The sequence below is a fragment of the Rhinopithecus bieti genome, unplaced genomic scaffold, assembly GCF_001698545.2.
Source record: "Rhinopithecus bieti isolate Rb0 unplaced genomic scaffold, ASM169854v2 scaffold_5007, whole genome shotgun sequence".
NCBI classification, from domain to species: Eukaryota; Metazoa; Chordata; class Mammalia; order Primates; family Cercopithecidae; genus Rhinopithecus; species Rhinopithecus bieti.
Window position 1 is genome coordinate 1,009,112 of NW_016804734.1, and position 17,515 is coordinate 1,026,626.

The 17,515-nt window shown below is 34.0% G+C and overlaps 1 protein-coding gene across 7 annotated transcripts in view; it reads right to left on the minus strand.

Annotated features, from left to right (window-relative positions):
* LOC108528500 (neuroligin-1) overlaps positions 1 to 17,515 on the minus strand; it is a 924,470-nt gene that overhangs the window by 502,256 nt on the left and 404,699 nt on the right. For 2 of the 7 annotated variants that reach the window (XM_017870338.1, XM_017870337.1), the window contains exon 1: positions 6,989 to 7,043. The exons of the other annotated variants lie outside the window; for them this stretch is intronic. The gene's annotated coding sequence lies outside the window, so the exon portion shown is untranslated. Of the gene's footprint in view, positions 1 to 6,988; positions 7,044 to 17,515 lie in introns of those variants that run through there. 7 annotated transcript variants of the gene reach the window in all.

Sequence of the window (17,515 nt, forward strand, 5' to 3'; positions counted from 1 at the left end):
CTGTATGTTTTATCCTGTAGACATGGGATGGGATAGAGCTAAGTTCAAGTGTAAAGTGTAAAAATTTAGGATTAAAGTGATTTCTACAGCTCTGAATTTTATTAAATATATTTGCTTTTTTCATACTTTTCCTCAATTATGTAATTTTCAATAAGGATCTAGAAATAATATATAAATAAAACAAGATAATTTTAATCAGTATGAAAAATGCACTGATTTCTGTAGATAAGTCTAACTGTATATCAGCAAATATAGTTTTATCTATGAATTATATAGATTGAAATATTTGAAATATTATATGTATGTATGTATATGGCTCTGAATATATACATAAATAAAACATTACTATTATATAATAGCCCATGATCTCTTATACCCACAATTGAAACAAAATTACATCAAATGTATTACCTTTTTTATGCCAATATTAAAAGTATAATTTAACAGTATGTTTTGTTCCTTTGTTTTGAAATTATTTATCAAATTTAACTCTCCAACATCCTTATAATCGAGGTGTCAATTTTCAGAATGGACTAATAGAATACAAATTTATTGAAAGAACTAGTGATTACTTAGAGATTGCTTTGCATTTTTTGTAAGAAATAGATTGTGTAATGTAAATGCCTTGATTTCTCTATTGTAATAATAAAGTGATTTCTTTCAATGAAGAATCATTTTAGGCTCAAGAATTGCAGCTCAGCTTGGTTAACCAGATTTTCGAGTTGAGGAAATGGCTAATTGCAGAACTTACAACCTTTTTAAAAAGACTATTTAAATTTGACTTAATACCAGTGTATAAAGTTACACGTACTCCTCTAATACCCCAAAGGTATATTTGAGAAGAATGTCTTGTTTTTAAGTAGTGAGGGAAGGATACTTTGACATAGGAACCATTCACTAAACACAGACACATTTAAGAGGAAAATCTAAATTTATTTTCTCCTTGAAATCTTGGGGAAAAAAAAAATAGTACTCATTCATTTATAAGGATTTGGGGCTTGTGGAGATGTTAGACTGACTTACACAGAGAAAGTAATCCTTTTGAGATTGTTAAACCATGCACCTTAAATGCCTGTTTGCTACATACAGTTTCAGCTTCTTATTTTTCTAGTGTGGCTGGCACTGAAGAAGCAATAATAAATTATTAAACTGAAATCATTAACTGACTGTTCACAGCAGACACTGTACTCTGCTAATTGTATGCTTGGAGGTAGCACAGAGGGAGGCTGTTTCAGAATTCTTCTTTAATTAAAATTACACAGAATTACAAAGCACCAACTGTGAACAGTAATGAAATCTTGGTAGAACCATTCTGTTCACCTGGAAAACAATACAGGCACACATTGAGAAGAACTGCTACATTTTATATTTAATAACAGAATTAAGTGGACATTGTCAGAAAACACTGAAAATATGACAGTAGATTCTAGGAGCTATTTTGAGTGGTATCTTTTTATTTTTCTTTGAAAATCTGACTTGAAAGAATTACTGATAGTTTGGGTTAATCTTAATTTTAATTTGCCTTTTCAAACTTTTCAAATTTCAGCCTTGCCTAATAACTTAAGATATCGAGCAGTTCTTTTAAATACAGTTCTCTGGGATTCTTATGCTGTGTTCCAAAACGTATTTTTCATTTGAAGTAACCCTGAGATTTATGTTATAAAAAGTATTATTAGGTTGGTGCAAAAGTAATTATAGTACTTACTAAAATAAGTAAAATTCTTAGACATAACAAACCTTAATATTGCTAACAAAGTTTGAGAAACCATAGAAACTTTGGACATTTTCTGTTACAGGAAAAATTGTGGTCCATCTTAGACTTTATTTTAATTTTGTTTTTATTTTTGAGATGGAGTTTCGCTCTTGCCACCCAAGCTGGAGTACAGTGATATGACCTTAGCTCACTGCAACCTCCACCTCCAGTGTTTAAGCTATTCTCCTGTCTCATCCTCCTGAGTAGCTGTGATTACAGGTGCCCGCCAACACGCCAGGCTAATTTTGCATTTTTAATAGAGATGGGGTTTCACCATGTTGGCCGGGCTGGTTTTGAACTCCTGACCTCAGGTGATCCGCCCCCCTAGGCCTCCCAAAATATTGGGATTACAGGTGTGAGCCACCACGCCTGGCCAGGCTTTACTTTGTATAATGTTTTATTACAAATTTCTATCTTAGGCTTAACTTTTATGCTTAGTTCATAGGTTTTTTTTTTTTTTATGTAAATAGCAAATATAAAGAGTTTCAATTATAATTATTTATTTGTTTTTAGAAAGAACCAGACTCTTTATAAATAAAACTAACATATCAGACAGACTACCATTGAATACCATTTTCTAATTCCATCGTTTTAATAATAATGTTGAAGGGGGCATTTATCTTCTGTGCAAATATATCAAATGCAGCTTATTAATTTATAATTAATTTTTTAGAACCAAGTTGTCTCTTTAAACCTTGTTACATATTTAACCATCTATAAATATGGTAGAATTTGTGAACTATGAATTTTCACTTAAGATTTTTTACTTTGCTTAAACAGCATCTATTGACTTTACTAACATTTCTAAGAACCATCTCAGAAATTTTAAAATACTAACTCAGTTCCAGTAAAAGTACAAATGTTTGCCAGGTATGTTTATAATTTCTGTTATTTGCAATGGTTTTAAGCCTTGCTAAACGCAAACAGTTTAAAAAAAAATTGAAGTCTGAGTAAACACCTTGATTTAAAATTTTAGTACCTATTGCGTCTTTCTTATAGACCCAAATTTTAAGCCAATGTAGTGAGTGTCAATAGATCTAGAGCAGTTAATGGGGATTTATTTGTGCCTGGCAACCAGGGTTTGAAATCACAATTTCCATTAATGATCCTAGTGTATAATTATTAGTGATATAATCATTAAATATGCTTACTAGGTTTTTTTTTTCATCTTAAAGGACTTATGAAGTACTTAATTGCCCATATTTTAGAGTTTTTAGGATTAACAGTTTTAAAATTGTGAAGTATTGCCTCAATTATATATTTCTCTATTATTAAAAAAACATTTCAAGGCAGACTTTTGTGCCTCCAGTCATTTTTATGAACCTCAGGTTACCATTCAGAACCACTGAATGAACACAGAAGCATTGATTGAATTTCTCCTTGTTAAACCGGACATAACAGAATTAAACATATCTTTTAGTTTAAAAAATTCAAAATCTACAAAAAATTGTCTCAAAAGGAACTATATAGGGTATAAAATTGCATTTATTTATTTATTTATTTATTTATTTATTTATTTATTTATTTTTGACAGACTCTCGCTCTATGCCCCAGGCTGGAGTGCAGTGGTGCAATCTGGGCTCATTGCAATCTCCACCTCCCAGGTTCAAGTGATTCTCCTGCCTCAGCCTCCTGAGTAGCTGGGATTATAGGTGCTCACCACCATGCTGGGCTAATTTTTTTATTTTTAATAGAGATGGGATTTCACCATGTTGGACAGGCTTGTCTTGTACTCCTGACCTCAAGTGATCTGCCCATCTTGGCCTCCCAAAGTGCTGGCATTACAGGTGTGAGCCACCACACCCAGGCTAAATATTGAAATGTTAATATGAAGATATTATTAGCATCATTAATTAAAAAAAAATACGTCTTGAATTTTTAAAGTAAGTTGATAGAAATCTGGGATGTTACTTTGAAGCATTTTTGTCACTTCAGATTAGTCTTGTTTTTAACTATGGAATTGTCTTAAAGATACAGAATTCTGGCCGGGTGCGGTGGCTCAAGCCTGTAATCCCAGCACTCTGGGAGGCCGAGACGGGCGAATCACGAGGTCAGGAGATCGAGACCATCCTGGCTAACCCGGTGAAACCCCGTCTCTACTAAAAAATACAAAAAACTAGCCAGGCGAGGTGGCGGTCTCCTGTAGTCTCAGCTACTCAGGAGGCTGAGGCAGGAGAATGGCGTAAACCCGGGAGGCAGAGCTTGCAGTGAGCTGAGATCCGGCCACTGCACTCCAGCCTGGACCACAGAGGGAGACTCCGTCTCAAAAAAAAAAAAAAAAAAAAAAAAAAAGATATACAATTCTGCCAGGCGTGGTGGCTCACGCCTGTAATCACGCACTTTGAGAGGCTGAGGTGGGTGGATCACCTGAAGTCAAGAGTCCGAGACCAGCCTGGCCAACATGATGAAACCACGTCTCTATTAAAAATATAAAAATTAGCCAGGCATGGTGGCAGGCGCCTATAATCCCAGCTACGCGGGAGGCTGAGGCAGGAGAATTGCTTGAACCAGGGGGCAGTGGTTGCAGAGAGCCAAGGTCATGCAACTGCCCTCCAGTCTGGGTGACAGAAGGAAACTTCGTCAAGAAAACAAAAAAACAAACAAACAAAACAAAAAAAGATATACCATTCTTTTAGTTGTTGTAAAACTTAAATGAAAAATGATATAATTGTGTTTGACAAAATGTGGCAAAAGAGTGATAGCAGGGACACAAACAAGAATTAGAAGTAAAAAATAATGCTCCATAAAGAAGCCTTCCATCATGGTAAGTGAGTGAACAGCAAGCCCCAGAAATATGCCTGGTGGCCTCACTATTCAGTGGCTGAGATTGGGACCTGAAATCAAGCATAGGTAGAGGGAAACTGGGAAGTAATGGGGAATTTCACGTAAGTCATCTGATGACCTGACTTCTGACTGATGTAAATCAAGTTACTTATCAAGTATTTCATATTTATTGCTTTATGTCCAGTGATGTCTAGTCAACATTTGGAACAAATTCAATGTAGATATTGAGCACAGTTTTTATTCACAGCCACATCTACAAAATAATAATAAAAGAATTGAGTTAAAATGCTCAGACATTTCTATAAAAGGTTTTGTTTCCCCTGTAGGATATCTGAATTCATCTTTTTTGTTTCAAAACAATTATCCAAAACGAACTGGAATTGACTGCTTTGACATTCTACGCTTTTGATTACTTAAAAATATTTATTGATTCGATAACTCTTGTGACTGAATGGCTTAGTACTTAACCTGAATACTACCTGACATTTTAATAGGGTTTGAGAATATTTTAAATGGCTATTTAAAAATGTTAAATGTGCTTCAAAACATATCTATAAAATAGGTTCAGGTTTACATGGCCTAGCTGTGATTGCTCAGACTTATCTACTCTAAATAGGTAAATTCCTCACTTGATGCTGTTTTAACAAAAAGAAAAAAAATATTAAATAAGCAATCAAAATATTTTTAAAATAGGAAAATAATGTATTTTAACCCTTTGCCTAAATTGGGAAAATTTGGCCTTTACAAAGATACACATGAAGAAGTCCCGTATGCTTTCAGTATTATTTAGATAACAAATTCTAGGAGTTAAGGGTTTTCAAGGGGTTCAAAAAGTCCCAAAGCCTGAAAGTGGAAGTAGCCTTCTTATAGCTTTGAAGACAGTGACTAATGTTCTACAATGTCAAAAAATATCCTAAATATTTGAATGCATCAAATTTCAAATAGTGTTTAAAGAAACCAGAATTTGCATCTTCAGACTATAAGTTTATTTTTTGCTATTTAACATTCAGAATAATAACTCTTGGACAGCGATAATGATTTATTTCAAATATTAATGAATGCTTCGTGTTTAATCTTTAATCCACTGCTGGTGTGCGTGGTAAATAAATATTTAATCAAATGTCATACGTTTCATTTAATCAAAATAATTCTTACATATTTTAAAAATATTAACACCAAATATAATTTTTAAGTTCTCAATACTCCACCTCTATAATTTAATTATCTGTTGTGAATGACTTTATTAAATGTATATATGTCAATGAAAACAATGCAAATATTTTAGTAAAAATTTATTTACCCATAGTTCCCTTGCAACTCATGGAACAAACACTTCTGCTGGCCTGGTTGTAGGTTATTTTATTTTGGAAAACTTTTCTTACCACATTATTATTTTCATTATGAGATTTAATTTCTAGATTTCTGGCAATTACTTTGAAACCTGGGATTACAAAACATAACGAAGTAAACAAACAAAAAACATAAGCTTTAATCCTGATTGGAACCAAAAAAGACGAGCTAACTTTAATAACCTGTAAAGGTACAGTGAAATCAGAAACGTCAAGCCAATCTAGGCAGTGAGTTCTTAGGTTTATAGAGTAAATCAGAATTGTATACCCAATGAAAGTTGTAAAGAGAAACAATCTTGATATTAATGAAGTAGAAAATATTGTATTGCTTATAGTTGCAATGTTTGAAAATCAGAATATTTTATTTGACAATCTGGAAATTATGTCTCTTTGAAATTAAAGAATACTCATTGAATCTTACCTAAGAAAATAGCTACAAACTCTATCAAAAGGACTATATGAGTCCAAAATATTTAAATGGCTGAACAATGTTTACTACAATTTGCTAAATAGTTGTAATGCCTGTTTTTAGGCATACAATTTAATTGTATTTATGCGACATTTAAGCAAATCAACAGAAAACAGTATTTTTTCATCTAAAATATATTGCTCAAGAAACACTTTATATTAGCTTTCAGCTTGTCCTTCAGTTTATTGGGTGTCTGTGTTTTTTTAAAACAAATATTGAATGTAAAATGAAACACATTTTAAAATTCAGGAAAATATTTACATAGATTAGAAAACATGCAAAATGGGCACAGAGAGACTACAAGGGAGAGATTGTTAGTTCAAAGAAGGTGGACAAAATTCAGTCAAAATGTGGGATGAAACATATCAAAAGTCAGTTCAAGAAAACAACAAAAAAAATGCCCCTCTTTTTAAAACATTTTAATGGTTGGTATCAAAATGTAAAACTTAACATTCATTTTTTTAAAAAAATTAATACTCTATATTTGTATGTAACAACAAGCAAGAAGACAAAACACATCAAAACAGGAATTAAAACAACTCTTCAAAAAAAGACAAGAAGTAAAAAAATAGAAAGGGGTGGAAAAAGTGATTGAGGCCCTTGTCATGCAAATAGATTTGGTGAAAAAAATACCTTCATCTTCAGCACCGTCATTATCACCTAAATCATCTGTCTGTTTCTTTGTAAGGGGACCTAGGATTGAGAACGGAGAAATGGAGGAAAAAAAAAAAGACAATTCAAGAATAAACAAGACTGAGGGGAAAAAATAAATATAAATACTAAAATTCTCAAGGATATTTCCAAAAAGAGTGGGGAAGTGGTCACATCATAATTGATTACCTATTTTCATTTATGAAAAAAATAATCCCTTTCCCCAAAATATCTCATAGAAGATTTGGGTTGTAAATATATCCAGTATAAAAAATACATTATGGCTTGAAACTCAAGTCATGAGCAAAGAAAATGTTTTTATTAAAAAAAAAAAAAAACCATTGCCTACAAAAAAGTAAACAGTTTTATTAGCCGAAAGAACTTAATTTATTCAGTGTCTTTTCTAAATTAATTGGTGGCGACATTAAAAAAAAGTAGGTCAAATTCATTCTTAAATTTGAGACAATATAATAACCTTAGAGAAGACAGAGATATGAATATTTTAAGTTGTTCTTTTCTATTTTCTTCTTCTTTTAAGAACATTAACATTTGGTTTTACATATTTTAATCCATAATTTTCAAAACTGTGACTTTTAAAATTACTTGTCATTACACAAATATTTCCCCATGTGTTTTCATTTAAATATTACTTGTGGATTTAAGACATTTGCAACCTGCACAAATGTATCACTAGATAGTTTCATCACTTGGCAGAGCAAAGGTTCGATCAGTAGAAGTCGGTGTTTAGCTATTAAGCTAGTTACCGAGTCATGGCTTGTATTTCATAATCAATTTAGTAATATAATGGAATTATGCCTTAGTGCAGTTTCATGCTCAGTATAGTTATTTATAATAGGATCATGTTTGAGGAGAATAATTGTATTAAAACACTGTGAATGTTTAATAAGTGTTTTATTATACTTAATGCTAATTTGCAAGAATAAAGGAGCACACCAAAGGGGACGTCGAAGGGCATATGAAAGTAATTTTAAGTGTCACATAATTGACATACTCAGCACACAAAAAAGCAAGTGAAGTCCCACGTTCTTTTTTTGGTTCCACAACCATTTAATTTGTATGACATTTAATAATCCTCATGCAAAAAGCAGTCACTACAAACACAGGACACTCAAGTTAAAAGACAGCCAATCACATAGCAGTAAGCAAGAGAATTTTGTCATGCATAAAACAACAGTCATAGAAAAAAGAGGGAAAAGGGGACTGAAAGTCATGTACTGATTTCAATAACATAAATAGCAAAGAAGCAGGCATAAGCCTAAGCACACTTCATAGGGAAGGACTGTTAAACATTTTTACAAAAATTTCTAAGTCTTTTCCGAGATCATTATTCATTATATTTGTAATTCCAAAACTAAATTTACTATCATAACTCCCAAAGAATGAAAAACACAATCCCAGAAAACAGAAGGGAAAAAAAAGATATAATACAGTTATGTTTCATCAGCTCAGGGAGACAGCCTTGAAAAATAGTAATAACTGGTCAAAGATCAGAAGATTGGAAAGGCAGAAATGGATGAAGTAATTGAAGGGAAGTGGTCACATTGACTACTCTATGGAAAGGTCGTGGTTTCAAGGTCATTTCACACACAGACAGGGAAATGGTAAACAATAAATTAAGTGATATACTTTTATAAACAGACCTGCAAGCAATTATTCCATTAACAGAAAACCTAGATAAAGCAATAATTTACATTAATTGACACTCGGTTGCAAGTTCACAGAAATCTACATTTCTTTAACATGACCCTGTTTAAATGCAAAAGGTACTCTTAGGATTATTTGACATTCACGCACAACATAGTTACGTTTCTGAATACTATACATTTTTTAATTTAAATTTTAAAGTTGCCGAATCAGAATATTATATTTAAAATATTTCCAATTTCAAAGCATCCCTCAAAATATTAGACTTAAAAAACTATATTTTCAAGCTTTTAGCTTTTCTGTAATTTCCTAAAGGCTGCAAAATATATATATTTTCACATTTCTATTTTCTAGGCTGCTGTGTAGAAATTATGATTTTATTTACTGGTTAGCAACACAATTTAAATGCAGTGGCATTTATTGCTGCCAAAACCACTATCTACTTTCCAATTTTAGTTAAATTACTTAATTTGCTTAATTTGGGGCTATATTAAGAAATCATTAATGTGAGCTCAAAATTTTTTTCCTGAATCATTAGTTTGCTAATATTTGGAGGCATGTGTAAAACCTATCACAATTAAATCACTGTCTTCATTTTGTTCGGGACTCTATAAGCTCTCTCTTTTGAATACGTCAGGTGGAATTGTCTTTCTTTCCCCTCCTAGGGTACCCAAGTCAATTTACATGATTTCTATGGGGAATCATTCAGCTTATATAGCCATCGAGCCAGTGCTTTCCATATACTTACATGCATTTAGAACTGGCTAGCTCTTGGGCCTACATGAGTTGCAACAGTAAGAGAATTGTTGTCAAAATATCATCTTCCACTTCTTTGCATGTGGGACAAGGTTCTCAGTTGCTATTTGAGGGCATACGTAGAGAAGTCATGGACAGTATATACAGGTAGAGTTTTTCCATGGATGCATGGTTGATGGATCAGTGTTTTTGTTTGTTAGTTTCATTTTGTTTGTTTGCTACATTAGTGATTTTTACCTTCCTTACTTAGGAAACTGTGTGTCTCTTACCTGAGGTGAGATAATAATTGCATGCATACTTTGTATAGGACATCTTTTATTGTAATACATCTGAAGAATTCGAAACAAATACAAATATTGCTTCAGCATCATGGGGATGTGATTATCCTGGAGGAGGATTAAGTCCAGTTCTCACAATACACTTCATTTATTGATACTAAATAAAACGTTATTATTAGATGATAGTAAGTTTTCCTATAGTATGAATTACAGCAGTATTTTAGTGATTTCAGTACATCTGGGTGTTCTTAACCTCAATAATTTTTTACATATCTTATTTCTGAAGGTGCCCTAGGAAGAAGAGGGTTGGTAACAGTTTTGGGCAAAACTGATTATAAGAAGAAAGAAAACAGATTTCCTTTATCTCTATGCCTAAAGGCACTGAGAATAAATATCTAGAGTTCAGGGCTGCAAACGGAGAAACTCCACACTGGCTTCTCAAGCCTCAGTGGGGTAAACATATGCTTGTGGATTACCAACAGATCCCTACATGATCTCAAGATTCCCTCTTCCCGTGCTGGAAACAAAACACCACCTCTGTCTAGAGCTCCCTTCTTTCCTAGGGCATCTGGCTGTCTGGCTCATTTTCCCTTTGTTCTAAACCGTTACAACTGATGTAATCACTGATGTTAAAACATTTTAAATAGAAAGAAAATATTGTAAAAGGTAATTGGCATCACTTTTTTATGAAAAGTAGGCAGTCACATTTTACACATTTCCTATGTGTATTCCTGTAAATTGAGCAACATCATTTCCTCAAAGGGTAACATACATTCATCCTCCAAATAGAAATAACAGTTATTAACAACATTCTAACCACAGCTTACGTTTCTTTTAAACAACAAATACTGCATTTTCAATACACGCAGTTTAAATGGATATCTCAAAGCACCAAAATGTAAAGCAAATGAGACCACTAAAACCAGTGTGTAGAAGTGATTTATTCTACCTTGAAACTCTATTGGGTCTGTCCTCCCTGAGGAACACACACATAACTCTCATTAAAGTTAATAGGAAAGTAGACCTCCTGTCATTTTGAAAGGGAGTGAGAATAATTACTATACTTTATATCTCCTATGGGCAATAAATAAATTCAGTGGTGAAACAACAGGACTAAGCAAGGTAAAGGGAACGCCTAACCATGAACTTTGAACTCATTTAATTCGAAAATAGTTCCTTTTCGATTAACATGAGCATAATTCAAAGCACGGGTTCTTGTAAAGGACGTGCAATGCATTCTTACATTTCAGAATCCGACCAGAGCCTTTTATTTTTTAAAAAAGGAGTAAAAATATCAGCATTTCTCTGTAGTTAACAGGAGAATAATTATGAGCTCTGAAATAATTACTATCCACCCATATTAATGCTGCTTTTTATCATTCCCTTTGATGAAAGGCTAATATACTTTGGGTCTCAAATACATTAGAAGTGATTATAAATTCCTTCATTACGAGTTCAATTCAGCAGAAATTATCCATATTTTGTGTCACACATATCTGCAAAAGGCAAGTAGGTTGCGGGTATGATTAGCTCCTGACTTAGAAAAGCTGGCCATAAGAAATGTGTCCTTCTCAAGGGAACAAGTCTCTGAATTTTTAAGGATTATTTAGAGCTTCTGGCTCCAGTGGTCCCACCATGATAGATGGAAAGCCCTGGCTAGTGATCTTGTTCCTTTCCCCTGTCCTCTTGACCCAGCAGTCTTTGAAGTAAACTTATTGTAAAGCATCCCTAAGGCCATTTCTACACAATGAGAGAATTTAAGATACTGCCATTGCTGTTCTGGAGCAATTGGAAGCAGGCTACATATTCTCAAGGTGTATTCTCTTGGGGTAAAATTTAGTTTACAAAACTTGAATAGAGGATATGAAAAAATCTGTGTATTCTATATGGAGAACAATGCCAGAATTCAATGCATTTTAAGTAACAATAGGATTATATTATTATATTTGGATTTTTCAAACTGACAAACATTAAAAAAATGGTTTTAAGAAATTAGATATCATGACAGTTGTCATTACAAAGTGACTGAATTTTACCCATTGAAATTTAGTTAATTTTATATAACTAAAATGAGTACATACCTTTTGAGAGTACAGAAATGTGTAAAAGTGACTGATTTGGAATCATTCTTGCTAACTTGGTATTACTATATTTATTCCACAAAAAGTTATCACACTTTTAAAACTATTGATTTATGACTAGATATAAAGAAATCATAGCCAAAAAATAATTTGCTTTCTGGAAAATGTTTCAGTTAAAGGGGAATTACATTTTTGAGAATGTCATACATTTGTATAATGCTAAACTGAAAATATAATGCAAGCCGCTCCAATGAGATATTGGAAGTGAACTTTGGAACACTTGATTATTTAAAAAAGAATCCATATCAGTGCAAATCTTGGTGGTGGTACTCTGTCATTCATGACAATGAGTGTCATTTAGGTGAGCTGCCTGTTTAGGCTAATGGCTCCTATGTGCACATGTTTTGGAAGGAAACAATTTCCAAGGGTCTGAAAGCAACAAACATACCCTATGTTTATTTTTGTGTTGGAAGAAGACACGTAAACAAAAAATATATTCCTTTAGACAGTTTTCAGAGGCAAGAGCACAACTTAAAACATAAAAAAAGGAGAATCTTATGTTAAAGTCAGGAAAGGGGAAAAGAGAATTTTTCTCTGGTCTAGTACATTGAGAAGAGCTCATTTGTATTTATTTAAAAAATAGTTTTTCTCCATAAATTACCTTGATTACATAACACTTTGATGTCAAAAGCAATTCCATGTAGAATAACAATGATAGCATCTGGGGAAGAAAGAATTTAAGTGGATAAAAAGTAAATAAAATAGGCTAACCCTTAACCTGAGCATCAGCAAATTTACAAAGCTCGTTATTTTTAACACTATATTTGTTTGATTTTTTTTAAGTGCAGATGCAGTATTTCTACAGCCTGAAGAATCTCAAACTGATGTTCCTTTTATTCTGGAGAAATGCTTCTGGATACTCTATAAACCCTTTCCCACTTTGTGAAGACACACTCTCCATTGCCCTGACTTTCCAAGTATTATCCAAAGTTGCACCTAGAGCAGGAGTCTTGTGAGGACACAAGTGCCACTAGACATCCAGAACTATTTCAATGAAGATGGGATTGGGATGGCATCAATAATCCAACCTCCCTGCCATGGTTTCAATGTTCTGTCATCCAGCTGTTTAACAAATATATGGTACATTAGGCACAAAGGATAAATGGAGGAGCAAAACAGGCAAGACAACTACATTCATGAAAATTAGATCTCAGCAAAGAGACATGAAGCAAATATACATACACATATACTTATAAATTGTGATAAGTGTCAAGGAAAAAGTCTTGGTGCAACGACATGTTATACAAGGTGACCTGGCTGAGTCTGGGAAGTCTTCAGTGACTAGGTGCAATGTGGCCTGAGGGCTGAAAGATGAGTAGACACCAGGCAGACAAAGGGCTGGGTATGAGGAGGTAGTGGGGAAAGAAGATTTCATGCCAAGAGAACAGCACATAGAAAGGCCCCAAAAGAGAGGAAGCTGGAGGTCAGTGTGGCTGGCATACAAGGAGTAGAAAAGAGAGTGGTGGGTGATGAGGACGAACAGCCAGATAAGACTCAACTGGAACATGCAGCCCCTTCAGCTGGAGGATTTTTGTCTTAATCTTAAAAGCAATGGAAGCCATTTACAGGGTTTAAGCACACACTGATAAACTCTGCTCTGAGTCTTAAACACAAGAATCAAAAAGAGGCAAAATCATTCTCAGAAATATGACAGGGAATATTTTATACAGAAGCCTGCATTATGTTCTCAACAGACAAGAATAGCTTTATGGAAGTGAAATTAGATGATGAAAAAGGAGCCTCTGAGGTCTTATTCCATTTGTGTTTGCAAGTAAAATTAATGTCACCAAAAAGTAAAATTCAAGACTCTAGCACTTCTGAAATTTTATAAATATTTCTAAAGTTTTGATTAAATATGTATTTAAAGTTAAATTCACTTTGCCTGATAATTAACATGTTTTAATTAATGTTATATTTATACAAAGATACAATATTCTGCAACAATTTCTACTTGGATATTTCACCAACATCTCAGTACAACAAGGATGACCATTGTCTCCACCTTCAAAGCCCATTTTCCCTCCAACATAGGTCTTGCTTCAGAGGTGTAACCCTTCCCTCTGTCTCTAAACTCTAAATCTAGAAATAATATTTAACTATTCCCTCTTTCTTCCTTTGCTCTCATCATATTTCATCAGATTTCCCAGGGAAATCTCATTCCTGTCATTAAACACTCTCTATTGTTAGCCTAGTCAGTGGCCACCATTACCACACGATTGAATTATTATAGAAAGCTCTTGGTAGCTTCAACCATCATGCAGACTCTAGACTCTCTCCCAATCCATTTTGTATTCCATAGGTTTTTTGAAGTTGTAGTTATTAATAGTGGCAAACCCAAAGCGAAAAAAGATTTAATCATTGTAAATTAACATCAGCTAAAATGTGCACACATTCAATTCCTTCTGAGACTAAAATTGCAAGCACTCTAAGGGAACTAACAGGAACTTAAAAACCTAAAGTCTTACTTAGACATAGTGAATCTTGTACTGTGAATTTTAAAATAGCTAAAACAAGACAGATGAAAACTAAATATGGTTTAACACTAGTTTTGATGTTTTCAAAATTCATGAGCAAAAATAAGATATTTTCTATTCCAAATGGAAGCTAGTCATGTAAAATACATTTTTAAAAATGCAGTGCAGATTAATGTAATTTAAACATGACTTTCATTGTTTCAGTACTCTCCTTAAAAGTCTTTACTATTTCTTTATTCTTATTGTCATATACTAAATGCTCCAATCCAGCCCATAAGACCCTCTTACTGTTTGCACATTTTATCTCTAAGTTCCATTGCTTTCCAAAATACATCTTTTTTTTTATTGTGAGTCTTGTGCTGTTGAACAAAACAGTGACTTCATCCTTAGACCTTGTGTGTTTTATTCCATATGTTTGATTCCTTCAAGTTCTTATTATAATCAGCTCACCTCAGAGAGGAGGAAAGGTGCTAGTGCAAACATGGAGAGTCTCCCCTAGAATAATGTGTAAGAACATTTATCGTGGAAAAGAAAGGAGTATTACTTTGTATTTTGGCCCAAAATGCTGTCTTCAGGATATGAATGAGAGAGAGAGTTCTCTACAGACCAACAAGACCTGACTATAAAAATATCTTAATTTTTTGGCATTACTAAATTTTATCTTCATAAACGAGACAAAAAGATTGAAGCAGTAATTATGAAGATCCTATTTTCTCAGTGGGTCTCTCTGGAAATAAGCCAGTGAAGGATGAGCTCTCTGACAGTGAGCGTCTATTCCCCTAAAATGACTTCTTAACAGTGTCTGGTCTCACACATGCCCCTCCTTGCTAAACATCTTTGATTCTCAATGAAGCACAATTTCACTCTTTTCATACTTTCTGTGCTATTCCACATGAGTTGATCCTCTTTTACCATGCAGGATGGAGTATTTCGGGTACACAGTCTCTGCCCCTTTCTCCCTCTGCCTCTGTCTATCTCACATGATGCAATAAATGCTAAGCATATACTACATACTATGGAAACACTTGGAATCCAGTGGTCATGTGCCCAGATTCATAAAACACTAGAGCTAGAAATGACCCTACTGAGTGACTATGGAACTCCTCATTTCCCAGGTGGAGACGCAAAAGTAGAGTGTGTAACAGGTTTTGCCCAGGACTCACAGCTAGTCAGAAGCAGAGCTAGGTCTAGATCTCAGTTTTCCTCTCACCCAGTCTGGTTAGCTCCTATACAATAAGTCACATAGCAGTAAAGACAAGCAGAGAAAAGGAAAAATTGGGTGTGGGTGTAGCATAGGCCTGTTTTAAGCAAACTATAAATCAACTGATTTTTTATAATCATATTACAACTGGAAAGCCTTTAGCAATACCCTAAGCAACACTTTATCTAGATGCAATTGAAATTTAAATAAAAAAAGAAAAATATTTATTGAAGTGTCTTTAAAAGGAAAAAAAAAAAAACAGAAGAAACTTTAAAACAAGCCAATGGATTTGAAACGACAAAAGATCCTAGAGTTCAAACTAAATAAGTAACATCAGTTAAATTGGATAATTTTTCAGTAGTGGATATTATTAAATTGGGCGGTATGTGGAATAAATATTAAAGCTTGGACAAATTAAATAATTAACCAGATGTAAAATAAGGGCAAGAGTAGCTAGGGCTAATGGATGGTCATACAGGCCAATGAGAGAGTGAAATGCTTGTACGGGTTGGTGAAAAACAACTGCCCAGAACTGTCAGAGTCCTTCTACTCAAGCACCCAAGTTGCTTTGGCTGGGCCCATTTCCCAGGATACACTTACTGTAGCATGATTAGGAAACTAAAGAGTTAATGTTTGGCATCGCTGGGGCTACCACACCAAGTCACAGTACGCTATGCAGTATCCTTTTTAACTACTGTAGACAACTTATATTTTTGTTATCACCTCTGAATTATTCTCAAAGATATTTCCAAATCTAGAAGTCTAAGACTGTAAAAGATATTTCCTAAATTATACATTAATACTAATTGATAATGTTTCTGTGTCATAAAGGGCTTAGAGACAGATATATACATAGGTTTGGATCTGGGGCTCTTTCATATACTAGTTGTGTAACCTTTGACATGTTTTCTAATCTCACAGCATCTCAGAAGACAATGCCATGCTCTTTAAAAAATATTGTGATAATAATTAAAAGTGCCTCCCACAAGGATTAGCATAGATAAGTTTAGTTAAATATTTGTTTTACCTTTCACCTCTTCTATCCATTACCTCAAAGTAAATCCTTAATACACACACACGTTCACACACAACCATACTCACACATGTACCTTCTGGTATGATACGCACTTTAAAAAGAAAAACTTTATAATTATGTTGTCTCCACTAAATTACCTGCCAGCTATATGACCTTGGTAGTGTTCTTATCCTCTCTATTATTAGTTTCTTTAAATGTAAATCAGAATAATACTTGCATAATAACATTTTCGTAGCAATTCAATATTCTGAACGTGAAATACCTAGTATAATGCCTGATCTGTAAAGAGAATACAATGAGAGTCATGATAATTATCACTGAATTGTGGGTGGTTGAGAAGGAATCTAGGGCTTAGAAAGATGACAAATTTGTCCAATATCCTCTATCTAATACACGGGAAGCCAGGATATGGACTCAGCTCTGTATTACTTTGGAATTCACACCATTCACACTATTCCGTGCAACCACTTTAGGGAGAATAATAGAATAGCAGTTTAAATCCAAGAGGAGTGCTTCACTGGGATACATACATACACACACACATACATACATACATATATTTACACACACACATACACACACATACACAGACATATATATATATATATATATTTCAAACTCTCTAACCACTCACGGTAAATCTGTTGCTCATTTATTACATGGCATAAGGTACATTGAAATGATGAAGAAAAAAATAAAAGAGGCCGGGCGCGGTGGCTCAAGCCTGTAATCCCAGCGCTTTGGGAGGCCGAGACGGGCGGATCACGAGGTCAGAAGATCGAGACCATCCTGGCTAACATGGTGAAACCCCGTCTCTACTAAAAAATACAAAAAACTAGCCGGGTGAGGTGGCGGGCGCCTGTAGTCCCAGCTACTCGGGAGGCTGAGGCAGGAGAATGGCGTAAACCCGGGAGGCGGAGCTTGCAGTGAGCTGAGATCCGGCCACTGCACTCCAGCC